A 17,761-nucleotide genomic window follows, 5' to 3' on the forward strand; every position below is an offset into this window, starting at 1 on the left:
ATTATTTTAGACCGTGAAGGCTCCATAGGGGTGCATAATGTAGGTGGGCCCCACCATGAGGCCCTACGGGTGGCTCCTGCGGGGTATCTCAACTTGTCTGTCTTGGCATTTAGAAAGCATCTTTAGGTTGGTCCCATCACATGCAAATGACCTTGAACACTCATTGCTCTTCTAGAAGATGAGTAGGGGAAAAATAAGATCTCACCCTCTTGATTTACTTGATTTACTTGATTTACAGTTCCCTTTTGCTGCGAATCTGACAGATTTACACTATTTTGACCATAACTTTTTACCTGTAGCTCGGAATGACATGCTTCAAAAGGAAAAATTGACCTTCTCAACATGTTTGATATGAATTTGGACTATTCTTCATGCCCATGCACCAAGGAATTCGGTTTGGAAGGTCCACACTAGGCTAGGGAACCTTTTGCTTCCAAGTCTTCTTGTATGGGCCCTTTGCTTGTATGCATCCAAGGGGAATCATGCTTTTTCAAAAGGCTATGATGCTTAAACAAATAGAGGAGGGCCCAATATTATTTGCTTGTGAAAAGAATATACAATTGGAGTCTTTTTGAAAGGAGAGAAACTATATGTATATTCTTAAGAGATATTGGGCCACCCATGTAGGGGGCATAGAAGACTTGTAGAGAGGGACCATAATCTTTGGTAAAGACAAGTGGAGAGTTGATTTCCATGGGAATTTATCTATATGGGGTGGAAGATGGATATATTATTTTTCTACTACTAATTCACAAGAGGTAAGAAAGTTTGGGGGTATATAGTTGGTTATTGTATGCTTATTATATTTACAAAGCAAAAAAGAAAAGGATGGTAATATAAATATATGACTAAGGTGACATTTTTGGGAAGAGTATAATGTATGTGTCGCCACAAAGGTTAAACAAAGAGGGAGAGTTTACTCTAGATAACCTAATAGCGTAGAAAAATATATACACATATGAGGAAGAGGACGTTGAGTAGGCTGACAAATGTTGCAAAAAGATGGTTACCATTTTATGCCACTCAGTAGCAAGTAATCACGAAATCGTCAACAAGCAAATATTACATTGGCCATCACTAGATCTACTTCCGAGAATCTACTCTCTGCTACCAACTTCACTCGGCTTGCACAATACACTGGCCTCATATAATGGCTGCCCTTTCCCTTTTGCAATAGCATGGATCCAATGGCATCATCCCCTACTGATGGATTTACATAAAAGACTTTCTCCCAATCAGGAGCCTGCATGGCTGACAACCCCCCTAACACCTCTTTCACTTCTTGAAACACTTCCTCACACTTGTCATCCCATTGCAATGGATCATGCTTTGCAACTTGTTGTAATGGATAAAGGAGCTGTGAAGACAATGGAATAAACCGTGCCATGTACTTTACTTTCTGTATAAAGTTTGCCAATTGCTTCGTACTCGTAGGTGATGGAAGAAGAATAATAGACTTAACCTGATCTGGATCAGCCTCAATGCCATTTTCTGACACCATATGGCCCAATAACTTCACCCTTGGCTATGCTAGATGACATTTCTTTGGATTTAGTTGTCCTCCACATTCATCATATCGAGCCAATACCATCTGCAGCTTCTCATGGTGTTCAGCCCTACTGCTGTAGACACAGAAGTCGTCCATAAAAGCTTTAACGCAACTACCAATGAATGGTGCCAATACCCAATTTTCTCTCTCTTGATAGAAAGATGGTCCATTTGACAACCCAAATGGCAATACTGTGTATCAATAGTAGCCCCATGGCGTAATGAAAGTTGTCTTTGTTCGGTCTTTAAGAGAAATTTTCAATTTTGAAAATAGCCTGCAAAAAACCATCACATACACTGTACCTCTCATAACCTGCCCCACTGAATCCAAGATCTGATCAATGAATGAAAGAGGATATGGGTTCTTCTTAGTGGATGCATTTAAGGGTTTAAAATCTACACAAAATCCTCCACTTTCCATCCTTCTTTGGGCTGACTACTACTGGACTCACCCATTCTATGGTTTCCATTGGGACTATGAACCCTGCCTTCAATAACTTGTCCACCTCTTCCCTCAAGGCTTCCATCTGCTCTTGACCCATTCTTCTTAGCCTTTGCCACACTGGCTTAGCACCTTCTTTCAGCTCTATATGCATATATTCTCCTTTGAACCCTCTAATCTCTTCATATGAAGTAATGAACAAATCAGGAAAACTAGCCAGCATGTGAAAATATATCTCCTTCTCCATAGTTGAGAGGTCTCCACTGATCCTTTGTGTCATCAATTCCTGCTTCTTTGACAATTCAATCTTGGTTTGCATCATCCCTTCAATCACTTCATAAGGCCCTTCACTTTCATCTTCAACCTCATCTACAAATGCGACTAAACCAGACTCCTGGATTTCTTTGTCCATCAAAAGAAATGCAACATCACCATCCTCATCACTGCTGGTAGTACTATCACTGTCCTCATCACTCACTGTGGAATAGTCCTCATCACTAGACTCATCCTCATCTTCATAATGCTCTTCCAATACTTTCCTTGTGTCCATATTATATAGCTTCTTGGTACCTATCTTTCCATAGAGGCTAATCGTACCATGTCTCCAATCTTGAATAGCTCCCACTACACGTAACCATGGTCTGCCCAATATAATAGGATATGCTCCCAACCCCGTTGGCATCACATGAAAATCAACCACCACCTTTGCATCATACACCTCCACTTCTATGCTCTTTACAACACCCAAACATTTTACTTTTTTATGGTTTGGCAATCTAATCCGGAAGCCTGATACCCAGTCACTATAAGACCCATCTTGTCAATGCATGAGTGTGTTATGACACATATTTGGGCTCCACCATCCACATAACCTTGTCCCATTTTATTTTATTTTTTTCCACGCATCTACTATTGGACAAATTTTTGATAGCTCATCCATTGCCAACACCTTTACTGAACCTCTCTCTGGCTCTTTGTCCATTGGGTTAATCATCCTCTTCCACTTTCGCTTTAGCTTAGGCACCATCTCTATAAGCTGCCCAAAAGTAACATCGGCTTTCCTTCTTGGAAGATCCTCCTTCAAGTCATAGCTTAATTGCCCATCCCCTAGTGGAAAAACTTGAAACATGAAACTTGCGACGAGTCCTCCTTTTTCTCTTGGCCTTGACATCCTCGCCTTCATGGCTCTTTCCCTTCTTCTTACTAGGACCTGGGGCACTTCTTCCTTCCTTGTCCATTGTGGTCCTCTTCCCAATAGGCATCACTAATGTATCCTCTAGCTTCGATGCCTTCTCCAAAGTGACCACACTTATCACTTTTGTCTTGCCATTTTCCTCCTGGGTTAATCCAGTGGTTCCTTCTTGTCCCTTAATTTCAATGCCATAATCATTTGACCTAGCTAGCACCTGTCTTGGCAATGGATATATGTCTCCGCCCATCCTTGGTCACTTATCACATTGTGGGCTGATGTGTCCCAAGTCTCCACAAGTATAACATGTGGGTGTCTGCCTCTAGAACCTACCATTGCTTTGTTCAACACCATTTCTAGGTCTTTCTTCACCTCCTGGATGATTTGAAAACCTCCCTCGACCTTGATTATTTCCCACTTGACCTAGCATGTTTAGGCTGAGATTCTTCATTAAATCCCCTAGCTGGCTCATTTTCCTCAGCTTCCACTCTTTGTTCCTTGCCACCTCCAATGCATCTTCATATGTTCTAGGCTTCTTTAGCTCCACTCTCCAACATATATTCTCCCAAAGACCAGCCTAAGAACCTGTCCTTCTTCATCATGTCAGGTGGGGGTACTTGTGGTGCTAAGGCCTTGCACATCCGCTCTCCCATGCCAAAGAAAACTTACGTATGTACGCATCTATTGGATCACCTTCCTTTTGCACCAAACCTGGTACTTCTTGCCACACTTTGTCAGGATCTTCTGTCTTCACAAAATCCACTTCCAATCCATGCCTTAGATTGTCCCAACTCAATCTTACAGGTGGATCAAGCACACGCAACTCCTCTTCAAATGCTTTGGACCAAACTCGTGCAGCACTCTTCAAACAAATCTGGAGAAGACGTAACATCTGTGCCAGATCCTGAATCTAATTGCTAATGCAGGCAACCTCCATCTTTCCCAAAAAGTCTTCCACATCTTCAACACTTCTTCTGTGAAATTTTGGATAATAGAAAGCCATGGCTACCAAAGTTACGATGCTTTGAGAACCCCTTCGAACACACGTGCAAGAACCCAAAACTTTTTACTGATCCAATCCCCAGAAACTTCAATAGAGCTAGTCTTTAGATAAGGACAAACACATGCACATCAAATGAGTTTTCATAGTTAATCATCGGAATTACAACAGGCAAAGGGCATTCCAGTATCTCTCTAAATCTTCTTGGCCCGAACATAAAGACTATGTGCTGTTGGAAAAAAATCTTCATGGACACGTAAACATTTATCTGGATTCTTTGAGTTAAATAAAAAGGAGTGAATTGAGGGCCATTTTGATCATCCATTAAAGTCAACCATGTAGCTCTCAAGAAGGCACACCTGACTTATCCTCTGATTTTGCCAAAATTTCAGCAGCATAACAGCATAAATGGCTCAAAAGACCAAAAAACCAGCCATAACAACTTGAAAAAATTTTGGCTTAGTTTCCCCAGAAGTAGAGCAGTAAGAACCCAAAATATAGATTGTATATGTATGCATAACCTGCCAACAATAGAACCCGAGAATCAAGTAGGAATCACTAGTACATAGCCTATGGCAAGGTCACGAAAAGGGTGCTACAGCCACCTGTATCACTGAAAGGATCTCACATTTGAGAATCCCCCAGCTCAATAAAACCTCACTCTATCAACCCTCTCACGAAAGCTTATGCAAATATTGTATAGTCAAGTCTCAGAAATGACTCTTCCAAACCAAGTCTCAGAAATGGTTGGGAATACCAAACAAAACCAAGTATGGCTCCACAAAGGCGTACAATGGCAGTTTCCACAAGTAACGTACAATACCAACAGAAAATGTGCTCAAACAGGCGCCAAATGATGCATACCCACGGCAACTGCAAGTGACTCCCACTTACAAGTGTATCACTCTACTCCAGCTACATGTACCTGTGTGAATCACCTGTACCTGTCCCTGTAACCTGTAACCTGTAACCTATAATCCCGAAGCTGAAGGTACTCAAAGAAGATCCTCCGTGGGGGCGCCAAAAGAATGTGAGCGGGATGGAAACACACACAACGCCTCTATAAGTATCCGACACACACTCTTGGAATGATAGAAACACACACTATGGGACACCACTCGGCTTACACAATCCACCTGGCCGAGACAGGGAACACACCAATGGAGTGAGAAGAGAGAGACTATCCATTTTCCCACTCCACACAAAGAGACACACACACACACACCCAAAAAACTCAACTCAATTGAGCTTGAGCTTGAGCCAATAACGATGGGGCAAATAGTACACACAATATGGGTAAAATATGCCACATACAATCACAAATTGCAGCAGAAGCTTCGCTCATAGAAGCAACTTAAATAGCCAAAATAGCAAAAAAACAGTGAGGAATTTGGCAAAATGGACAGTGCCATCGTGTCTGGAACGGCCCAAAACCCTAGTCTACAATGTCAAAGTGCTCAAATCCGACCTTGGATGAGTAGTTTATGGCCAAAATAGGCTCCAAAAACAGCAAAAACACAGTTGCAGTTGTTCCTCCTCTTCTCTCCATGTTTTTTCTGGTCTTCTCTCAAGTTTTTCAGTTCTCACACTTAGATTTATTACTTGGGCACCTTTGGACTTTTTGTTGACCTCAAATGGACCCCAAACAAGCCAGAAAGTGGCCTCGCAGTGCATAGTTGTCACCCTTCTACATCCATCTGCACACCTGGCACTGAGCTTTTTCCAATAATGCATCCCGCAACCATATGAAATGGCCCCCAAATACAGTTCTCATGATGACTTTTTTCCATAATTATCACAAGAAAACACTCACGTTGTGTCCGTACTTATCCACGTGCAAATATTGACCCCATTCGACCTCCTGACGCCACTAGATGCCATCTGACGCACCTGCTTACCTCATGTCGTCGGCCCGCGGATAGCTTCCTCAAGACGTTTTATGCACTACCAACTCCTCATTATTATAAAAAAATCACACTGGTACTACTGATGATGAAAATTGATGCACTATATACATGTTTCCTACCTGCACACATGTGGGCCCCACACAACCACCTGGCTCTTGAAAATGGGCAATCCTTTATTCGATGCACCATGCATGTGTATGTACATATGCACAATTCCTTGCTCCAAAAAACTCCTAACAAGGGCACCCACAAATCTCAACCAAGGTTGTCCCAAAATGAGAGGAAAGGCTCCCAGACCAGCTGGTATAACATAAAGGTTACCATAACCTTCATGTTAAAGACTTCGACTTCCAAATTCTTGATCATTCCCAAACATTTCACTTTGGCATGGTTTGCTAGTCGAATCCAAAACCTTGTCCATGCTTTCGGCTGTTTTTTTGGATTCACTAATGACTTCCATTGCCTTTTAAGTTTGGGCACCATATTCATGAACTGTCCAAAAGTACAATCTACTTTCCTCCCAATCAGTCTTCCTTTAAACTGTAAGCTGTTTGGACTTCTCCCAATGGTAAATCTACCACTTCAAATCGTCTATGAGGCTTTCTCTTTCTCCTGGCTTTCGCATCTTCACCCCCTTTCTTCTTCCCTTTCTTTCTGCTAGGCCCAGGTGCTGCATAGCCTTCCCTCTTTTTTTTGCCTACTGGCAACACATCTGCTTCTTTCTTTTTGACTCGCACAATTCCCACATTACCGCTAGAGGTTGAGGCTTGATTTTCATGTCCAGTACTTTGATCTCCCCGTATATCTAACTCATAATCATTAGCTCTGTTACGAATATATTGAGGAAGTGGAAACATATCCCCTCCCATCCTTGTTGGATTTGGACAATAAGTGCTGATGTGACCAAGCTCACCACAATTATAACAAGTAAGAATGAACCTCCTCTGTAGCTGAAAACCACCTTGTCCACGATCCGCATTAACATTAGGATGAGCTTCACATGCCTGAGCCATCCCTCTACCACGTCCACGACTACGACCACCTCCACCACCAAGAACACTAAGTCATAATTCCTCCATCATGGTCATCATGTCTTGCATATTTTGTTGCAATTGTTTGATATTAGTAGCCCTTTGAACAGGTTGGCCTCCAGCTTTTACCTAATTCTCCTCCTTTTGGATACCCATTATTTTTCTTAGGGACCGCTTTCCCGTATTCATTAAGCCTTTGAGCGTTCCATTCTTTCTCTCTGGCAATGGAAACTATCTCCTTGAAGGTGGAGGGCCTTTTCACCTCAAATTTGAACTTCAAACTTTCTTTTAGGTTTTCCACAAAACTGTCCTTCTTTAACATGGATGGAGGGATCTCGTTTCCCAAAAGCCCGGGCCCATTTATCCCATAAATGGGTGAACTGCATGACAAAATTATCAACACTTTGATTAGCCCTCTGAGTGTACCAAGAGTTTCATGCCAAACTTCATCAAGTACTTTGATGGATCGATAATGTGCTAGGAAAGCTTGCTTCACACGATTGTAGTCCAAAACCACCCCTCGATTTTGGGCGTGCATCAACTCCTCAAGATTGTGTAACCAAAATTTTGCCTCATCCTGTAAACTATATTGCAGCAGCCACAACAATATAGCTTGGTCTAGTATATTTTACATTAAGCAATTGACTTCCAACTTTTCAAAAGATGTAAGTGCATTTTCATTAGGCAATCCATGAAACTGTGGGAACTCGTCTGCCATATTTGATTGCCCCAAAAACACTTACATGTGATGTTGAAAGCTCAAGGGATGTTGATGGATTGCTCTAGTACTTAATCCACCTCACACTGGGTAACCTGGCCCCCAGTGCTTGGCTTCACAAAACCTCATGACCCTCCAAAGGCTACAATCCAATTATACGACCGCCTCAAGTGATGTCCACAATTTTCACATACATAGGCGGTTGTCCATAAGGACCCACACCCCTTTTACATTCGCTCCCTGCAAAATAGAAATATTTCACAGAAATTGGAGCATAGCTCATGCACATGAGACCACCATTACAACCTCAAGACGTGAAATACTGAAGTGCATCTCTTGCTTGGAACAATATGGATATGGAGACAGAGGAAACAAAACTCAAGGTTGCCATTGTATAGATTGCCCCTTAGAGGAGAGGGATTCTTCTACTCTCGTAGGCCTGGATCAGAGATGCTTTTCCTATGCATGCGATTGCTCATCTATAGGCTCACTTGAGGAGAAAAATGCAAGGAAGGTGTCATGCTTCCCATTTCTTGCATGATATGGTACCCTACAGGGGTGAAAAACTCTAGGGTTGAATGTGGAAATGATTGGGGCCGATACCTAGAAAAAATGCTAGGCTGATCTACTCCCTACCCAATTTGGGATTGCCTCCTATGGGCACCTTGCACACCCAAGGCCTGTGCACATATTGTTCTCCCCAAGTAGCTTTTCCCTCTCTTGTATACCCCTAAGAGTCTGGGATGTCCACTGGCCCAACAACCTCATAAAATGGGGAGAATAGGGAAAGAAGTACCATAAGCCCTCTACGGCTATCAAGAAAATACTAGCAAGACTGGGAAAAATACCCCTAGTCTGCAGGAGCCTAATGTCCATGAGACCAAGGCAAAACCTTGAGCTACACAAGGATATACACAACTCGACATGAGAAAGAAACATCACTTTGGACATCATAGCCAAAAAACAACACTCACTTCCTAACACCTATCCATGATCTATCCCTAGAAGAACCTGAGACTGACTGGACAAATCCATAGAGATTCCATAGCTCTAATATGTTGAACCCCGTGCAAGGCAAGGGTGGTGAACTAGGAGCAAAGTAAGGCTACCATTTTTCACCCCCTAGTGTACCATGGTGATTGGACAACAAATATAAAATCCACATGGCCTCTCCCAATAGTTTGGGTCCTAGATCCTCCTTGAGGGACCCCCGTGCCATATATAGTGACAAACGAGGGTTTTCCCCGCCTCAAGTGGGACAAACCTAGCAAGATATTGAGTTGTCAAGCTGGCTAAAAATAAAAAATTAAAACCACTTTTTGCTACTTTTGGCAAAAAGAGGGGGACCAAGCATAAGAGACGGTAGGGTAAAATATCCAACTAAAAGATCCCCTAGAAAATGGGACTAACAATGCACCGGATCTAAGACATCATGAAGTGGGAAGCTTTGTTGTTAAAGCAACTGAGCTAAAGTCTTGTGCATAGGATCATGGGCTCAAGCCCTACTGAAAACTTTTCCTCTAAACTCCCCCTTGGAGGTCATCCCATTGGCACTCATTTTTGCTATGCAATAATGCCAAGAACTACTTCATATTTTTTGTATCATGATAGCATCTTTACCTCAAATACCTACAACAAAACACTTTTGACTAAGCCCCTCCAAGCTCCAAACGGTTCGTCAAAGCCTTTGTAGTTCTCTTCCCAATTTGGGCATTTCCTAATCGGCTCCTTTATCCTTGAGGAGGTTTTTATAGGGTTTTAATGTTAATCTTTGAAGTGTGTGGACTTGGAGAATAAAGGAGGAACAAGAAGAGGTGAATCGAAAGTTTTCTTAGAGCACGAAGAATTTTCTTCGCCATCTATAGACTTCAAAGCTCCTGGGATTCACAGTGTAGTTCCGTATGGTAACACATGAGTGTAAGGAAACAAGGTTTTAAACAGGGGTTCCATAAGCGTAGACAACATGCGTATCCTCACTTATTTCTTGATGTACGTCTACCATAGGTTGGGGGGGGGGGGGGGGGGTGAGGGGAGAGATATTTCCTTATAAATTTTTATTTTGCATGTAAAAAAACCTACAATATTTTGACAAATTTCCTATTTCATTGACTTTGTATCTACATTAACTTGTCAAATAATAGGTGAACTCTGTGTGAAAATAATATTCACTCATTCTTGATGATTGGGAGGGCTTATACTATGGAACATTAGAAAATTTTGGAGGTCATTTGGAGAGCCTTATTGAAAAGAGAGAAAAGAAGGTGCAACCAATGAGCAAAAACCTTATGTAACGTAGAAATGTATGGAAAATATCACAAAAATCAAAGAAAGCATTTTAAAATATTGAGATTTGTCCCATTTTCATAAGGTAACTTCCTCATCTTACAAAGTAGGGCCCACTGCCAGTAGCCGTCAAGTTGCTGAGACCTGACTATTGATTGATAGCTAACTCTCTCCCTTTTATTAAAAGATATCCACTCCCTTTATGAAAAGCTTTCAAAACTCATTCTCCCTCCATTATAGCTATGGCTTCACCCAAGAACACTACAACATGTCACGCAGAAATTGGCGTAGATACCCACGAGATAAAGTTAGATTAAAACTAAAAAGCGTTGAAATAGGCCTCAAGAAAGACGTCGGTTTCGTGTTGTCAATATAAGCATCGGTATACTTTGCATCGGAATTAGCTTAGAAATAAGCTTCGAAATCAGCTATGAAATAAGCATCGGTAATTATAAAGGATATTTCGACGCTTCTTTTGAAGTTTATACCGATGCCTATATCGTACTTTGTATTAACGACCAAACCTGCAAAACATTTTTTGGCGGAGAAGGCTGAGAACTGATGCTGCATGTATTGTAGCAAAAGAAAACAGCCCTCTCTGCCCAAAGGAAGAGTGCACAAGCAGCCACACTCCACCTGAAGCTAACGCTAAAGAGTGATTGTATGGCAATTAGCAAAATTGTAAGAAGAACATAACCACAAAATCAAAAGCTTGATCATGGCATAACGGCATAAATATTTTATAACCATAATTAAAACATGAGTCAAAAACTGCAAAACCATTAACCTAACACATTTGCCATACCATAAGCATTACCATAACTTGCTTGTAATACCATAACCATAATAGCCATACCATCATTGCACAACCATAACCATAACCATAACCATAACAATCACGTGATTGCCATACCATAAACCATTAACATAAGCACTACAAAACTGCACATATGAAAAGAATCACTAAGTGAGACTGTATCAAGAAGACCACAACTACAAAAAAGATTGTACCAAGAAGACTGTATAAAGATGACTGGCTAAAAAGTTGTATCAAGAAGATCCTCATGCTAATGCCTCCTAGTCGACGTCCTCTCCCTCCTCCCGTAGCAATTGGGTCAAAAGGGCCACAAGTCCATCATTGTACCCATACTTCTCCTCTCGGCGTGTCAGAGGGCGCTTCACGGAAATATTCTATAAAATTATGATTTAATCACTATATAAATCTTCAAATAACATATATATTTTCAATAATTTAAGCACACATATAATAGTTATATACACATGTTGAAGCGTGTTGTAGCCTCCACTCCCCAGATGTGATGCTCCAGCAGACTCCAAACATGCTCTAGCTGCATTCTCTGCTCTGCTGAAATCTCTCAAGATTGTCTTGTGTCTCTCATGCAATCCTTGCCCACTCCTTTGAATCCAACCATGCCAGCTTTGGATTGCTACCATTGTACATGTTTCTTTCCTCTAATCGGACGGTGTGACATTGTGGCCTTCGCCATGCTCAAAATCTAGGGATTTGAGACTGGATCGTACCCCTCTGCTGCCCTGTACTCTCTATGAATGGCCGTGATGATGTAATTCTTTCTTTCAGGATCGAGATGATCCCAAACCTCCATCACAAAGTGACCAAACTGAATTTTATAGGGCTGCCGAATCCTTTGTCGCATGGACTTTTTGACCCTATCCGCCACAACAGCCCCATCCATGCTCTTGTATACCTTGCTAGGATCATGCTCGTATGATCTCCAAGGTGTAGGTGGTGTGCCAATCATTGAACTATATACTAAACGGAGTGGTGGAGGCTCTCTTGACAGTGTGGACGCATCTGTAGAACTACTACCGCAGCAACCACTACCTCTTGAACGACGCCTACCTTGTCTCAAGGATGAACCACCCGTTAGTGTAGGGGGCACACGAGTGCTAGGCATATGGGGAACACTCAACTGGGGTGTGGGGCCACTCGGTGTAGGGGGCGCACTCGATTGAGGTGTGGGGCCTCTCGGTGTAGGGACCACACTAGTCCCGGGTGTAGGGTCAATGTAGTAGGTCTAGAGGAACCTATTGCCCAAAGGTGTTGTGCCATCGCGATCTACTTTGGTGTGAATTGAGACAAAAACGAGCCCATCTGCTTGGGTGACATGCCGATCGGGGTGATAGGAAAACTAAAACTAGGAGAGTATGGCTCATCCTCATCGGCCATGGCTAATCATACACAAATAACACCCACAAAATACGTTAGTTTACAGATGAAACACTTAATCAATACAAATAACAATCAACAAAGCTGCAACACAAATGAATGAATCTAAAGTGTATTGTACATAGATTAATAAAAAGAGTTTTACAAAAGAGTTCCTAGCAAAATCGCTACTTAATCTGTCATCTTCTATGAGATCTGATGCACCAAAGATGTCTATCTCAATTTGTACTTCTACATCTTCATCATCGAACTCTACTTCTTCGTCGCTCTCCGCATAAGCTTCAGTATTTGACACGTCATCTCTAGGTTCAGACAATTGCTGCTGACATCCACCTCAAAATCTAAACTTCAAGTCTCCGTCGGTCTTGCACTTTGTTCATGAATCACCTCTTTTACCTCAACGTCCAATTTTTCAAATACTTGCTTGCTCCGTGGAGCAGCTTGAATGACATAGAGCCAGCAGGGTTTAGATAGATCATTCTCATCATTTTTTTTCCATAGTGGATCGTGTGTGAACAGAACTTGTTCACAATGCTAGAAAAGTATGAATGTATCCCACACATTTGTCCACACCCGCCTAGAGTTCACTTGAATCAATCCACTCTTGTCTTCACGCATAGCTGCATTAGGGCCGCTGGTAATAACTTTGAACCACTTGACATCCAAGATAAACATATCAAAATTTCTAAAGCTAATCTTCAAGATTTCTTGGATGTAGCCAACATATTCAAGTTGGCTAGTCTCTGTGTTCTCATCCCTCGTACTACACCTACTTTCTTGGATGAAGCTTGCCGTAACACCACTATTGAAAGTGGACCTTTGTTCGTCTATCCGTTGCACTCGGAAGTGTTTCCCATGCAACCACAAAGCTCCATATTTGTGATATTGCAGCCACAAAATTGAAACAGACTAAAAGTTATTAAAGCAATGTGATCATGTGGAGCTCGAAAAGGAAGTTGTGAAAATATACATGCAAATCACAACCCCTTGACATCTCCTCTTACTCTTCAGTAATCAACACTCCATTCCTCTTTGCCTCTGAGATTGTCGCTTCTAACCACCACCCAGTTAGAAAGTTAGGCAATTTTTCAAGATGATCTAGAAAAAGAAGGTTTCTAGTGGAGTGGCTCGATTGCACTTGAATTGCAGGCGATCTGTCAAGCGCTGTTTCTTTTTCCCTTCGTATCTCTCTATCCACTTTTGCATGATGTCTAAGTTGAGAAGGCAAAATCTCATAACCTTTTCTCACATTGTGATGTCCATCTTCCTAATGATGCCTTGTCCCTATGGCTTGTCCCTTGTCGCCTTGACGTTGACCTCAGTAGTCCACATTCAGGGAATCTCTGGATCAATCTAGACAAAAAATTCATTGACGAGGACAAAAGACTCTTGTACAAGGCATCCTTCGGCCATGCTACCCTCGAGGCGAGCCCTTTGATGAACAAACCCCTTTAAAGCCATTATAAATCTCTCCAAGAACAACATCACATGCTATGGACCACCCCAGCAACTACAATTTCATCGACCACATACACAAGTACATGCATTTGGATGGTAAGAATGTTTGTTGGAAAGTACTTCTCCACCAAGCACACTACTTCAATAGCATTTAAGCATGATGCATCGATGCTATCTTCTCTTATCTCTTTTGAACTGATCCAGCATACCAACTCACTGATTTTGTAGATTGTTCTTCTAATGTCATCTATCAAACAATCCTTTATGGCAATTGATAAGATAAACTGTAAAAATTTGTGCCAATCGTGGGACTTAAGACCACTGAAAATTTTCATCTCTTGTAAAATCCGTTTTCAAACATCGCATGCACCCTGTGGGAGTCTTGAATGAAGATATAGACTTCTTCACTTGTTGCTCTTCTGCACGACTCAAAACCCATGGAGCTTTTGGTATAGCAAACTTTCCATTGGGTTTAAGTCGAGGCCACATCTCTGGCATTGGACCCATAGCCAGCAGGTCATCTCTTTGGGCCTTGCTCTCCCTTTATCCAGTGATGGTTTTCCATATGATCTACCCCAAATTCTTGAAGATGTGCTCTGGGTCAAGCAAATGATTAATCTGCAGGTCACTCCAATACAGGAGTTCATGGAAAATAGAAAGTCTTTTCATTACAAATGGCATCCAATCTCCCCTCTCCAGCCACATGCTTTTCCAATCGCTCGCTTTCACTGGATGCATGTTATGTTTGGTCCATGTAGCTCATGTCCTTGAGGCAAAAATCTACCATGCTCCTCGTAAATTTTCTTGCTCAAATGCTCAAAGAGGCAGAAGCCCAGTCAAGGACCACATTTTGGACATGCATGATTGCCCGAGTAACTCAAGCCTGAAACATCACAAAATTAAATTTATATTAAAAGTGTTGGCATAGCCAGGAATCACATGTGTGTGAGGGTTTCAAACGCACTTACCTGAGCACTCACGGAGCGAAGCCTGGCCAATTGTGCATGGTCCACATGAGAATGCCTTGCACATGTATATTCCGTCTTCCAATTGGTTGGGACATATCAACCACATCGATTCTTGTCCACAAGATTTGGAGCTCTTCTATAAGTGGTGCTAGATAGATGTCCATGTTCTTTGCTTTGTACTTTCGTAGGATGATCAATGACAACAACAGATGTCCCTTCTTGATAGCTAGCCATGGTGGAAGATTATAATTAACGAGACAAATAGGCCACGTGCTCCATGACGAACTCCGTAATCCGAATGGATTTACTTCGTTTATTGCCAGAACAAAGCGGATACATCAAGGCTCGTTCTTAAATATAGGCCAACTTTCCTCTATATGATTCCATGCACAAGAGTCAGCAGGTACCCGCATCACATCATATGTCGATCTAGTATTTGAGTGCCATGTCAGCAAAGAGGCTATGGACTTGCACCTGAACATGCTCTTTTTTCTTGGAATGATAGGAAAGTGTCGAAGGACCTTTGCAGGGATAAATTTTCCTTGTGTGTCCTCCTTTTACCTGTTTGATCCACAATTGGGATACTATTCCAAATTTGCATACTAATTGCAAAAAAGTATACAATCATAAGGACATGTATTTTGTGATAATCCAAGCCCAAATTAGTAAGAATCGTTTTAGCGGTTGGACGGGTACGGGGCATGTGATTCCCTTGTGGCAAGATTTTGTCATTGAGCAACCTGTCATTACATGAACAAGTCAGCCCCTTGATCACATTATTGAACTGTAATTTGCACTTTATCATGCTTAGGATTACAATGTATTTACCTGAAAAGCTTTGTGACGGAGACATCATACCAACCGTAGACAAACTGCAAATTAAACATTTCTAACGGGGTATGGAGAACTAAGATTTGCACCACTGTAAAGTGGCATGCGTGTAAGACTTTGCATCATCTCGCCCTCTTTATTGTTTCTATCATGCCGTTGATAGGAACGGGATGACTGAGGTTGGTCCGCAATATTGTGTTCAATGTTGTCATATTCTATCTTTTTAATGATGGGATCCATGTCAAAGAACGCGTCCAACATCTGCTCCATCTCTACTTCTTGAAATGCCACATTCGGTATTGATTGGGAGCACTCGGCTGATGGCCTTCTCTGGGATAAGGTTGGAGCAATATCTACTTGCAAAGTTTGACCTTCAATCTCTAGACCACGAGATTGAAAACCCTGGTCTTGTAGTTGCTCAATCGAAAAGAGATCGTGATTGTGTATGTGTTGGTTACAAATTTTTTGTTTTTGAAAGCTCTGATGCTTGCAATGCACACAAGGACACGTCATCCTATCGTCCATACTTAATCTAACAATGATGCAACAAATAATTAAAATACTCTAGTTGTTATAACTACACACTACTAAGTACATGACAATACATGACAACCTCACATTCTCTAGCCAGGCCCGATCCCCACACACCTCGGTCTAGAGGTGCACAGAGATTAGGACCACAGGGTAATAATCTGCTCTTTATTGGTCAATGACTATATATTAAGGTTCTTGACGTCTGTGTGCACTTTGGAAGTCCGATTGCGTTTTTTCAACTATTTTTTGCTAGCTCGAGCTCTAACAATCTCACATTCTCTAGCCATGTCCGATACCCGCACACCTTGATCCAAAGGTGCACGAAGATTAGGACCACAGGGTCAATGACTATATATTAGTATTTTTGAAGTTTGTGTGCACCTAACCTAACCTATAACCTAAACTATAACCAAATTAAACCTAACCTATAACTTACCTTATAATCTAACTTAACCGAAGTCCATTTACATTTTTAGAAATACACGAGTCATCTTCCAAGTGCGTTTGTGTTTTTTCTACCATTCAATTTCCATTAGCTCTAACCTAACCTATAATCTCACCTAGCCTATAACCTAAACCTAACATAACCTATAATGTAAACCTAACCTATAGGCTAACCTAGCCGAAGCCTATTTGCGTTTTTTGAAGTACACAAGTCATCTTCGAAGTCCATTTGCATTTTTTCTACTTTTTGTCGCTAGCTCTAACCTATCCTATAATCTAGCTTGACCTATAACCTAAATCTAACCTAACCTAACCGAAGTCCGTTTGCATTTTTAGAAGTATACAAGTCGTCTTCGTTTTGTCGCTATAATAGATGGATGTTGTGTTTGAAAAGTTAGAACTTATGGTATGGTGTGTAAAGACGCTTAGGTTAGGCTGCTCCAAATTGGATTAGGATAGAAATTTTCCATTTCAATCCGCTTAGGGATAGCCACCTAGGGTTAGAGTCTTAGGACTAGTGTTGGTTTAGCCGCTGTGGGCGGGATGAAAACACACACAGCGCCTCTATAACGACCCGACACACACTCTTGGGAAGATACACACACACACTATGGGGCACCACTCGGCTTAGACAACACACCTGGCCGAGACAGGGAACACACCTCTGGAGTGAGAGGAGAGAGACTATCCACCACACAGACACACACACACACACACACACACACCCAAAAAACTCAGCTCAAAAGAGGAGAATTTCTGATGTTTAGATACAATTGAGCTTGGGCCAACACCAATGGGGCAAATAGCTCACACACTATGGGTAAAAGATACCAGATACAATCACAAACTAGAGCAGAAACTTCGCTCATAGGAGAAACTTACACAGAAAAACAGCAGGAAAAGAGTGAGGAATTTGGCAAAATGGACAGCGCCATCGCGTCCGGAACGGCCCAAAACCCCAGTCTACAATGTCAAAGTGCTCAAATCCGACCTCGGATGAGCAGTTTACGGCCAAAACAGGCTCCAAAATGAGCAAAAACACACCTGCGGCTGTTCCTCCTCTCTTCTCCACGTTTTTCCTGGTCTTCTCTCTATTTTTTCAGTTCCCACACTTAGCTTTTTTACTTGGGCACACTTGGCCTTTTAGATGACCTCAAACGGACCCCGAACAGGCCAAAAACTGATCTCGCAGTGCATAG

The sequence above is a fragment of the Adiantum capillus-veneris genome, chromosome 6 (assembly GCF_014529385.1).
Source record: "Adiantum capillus-veneris isolate H3 chromosome 6, ASM1452938v2, whole genome shotgun sequence".
In the NCBI taxonomy this organism is placed as follows: domain Eukaryota; kingdom Viridiplantae; phylum Streptophyta; class Polypodiopsida; order Polypodiales; family Pteridaceae; genus Adiantum; species Adiantum capillus-veneris.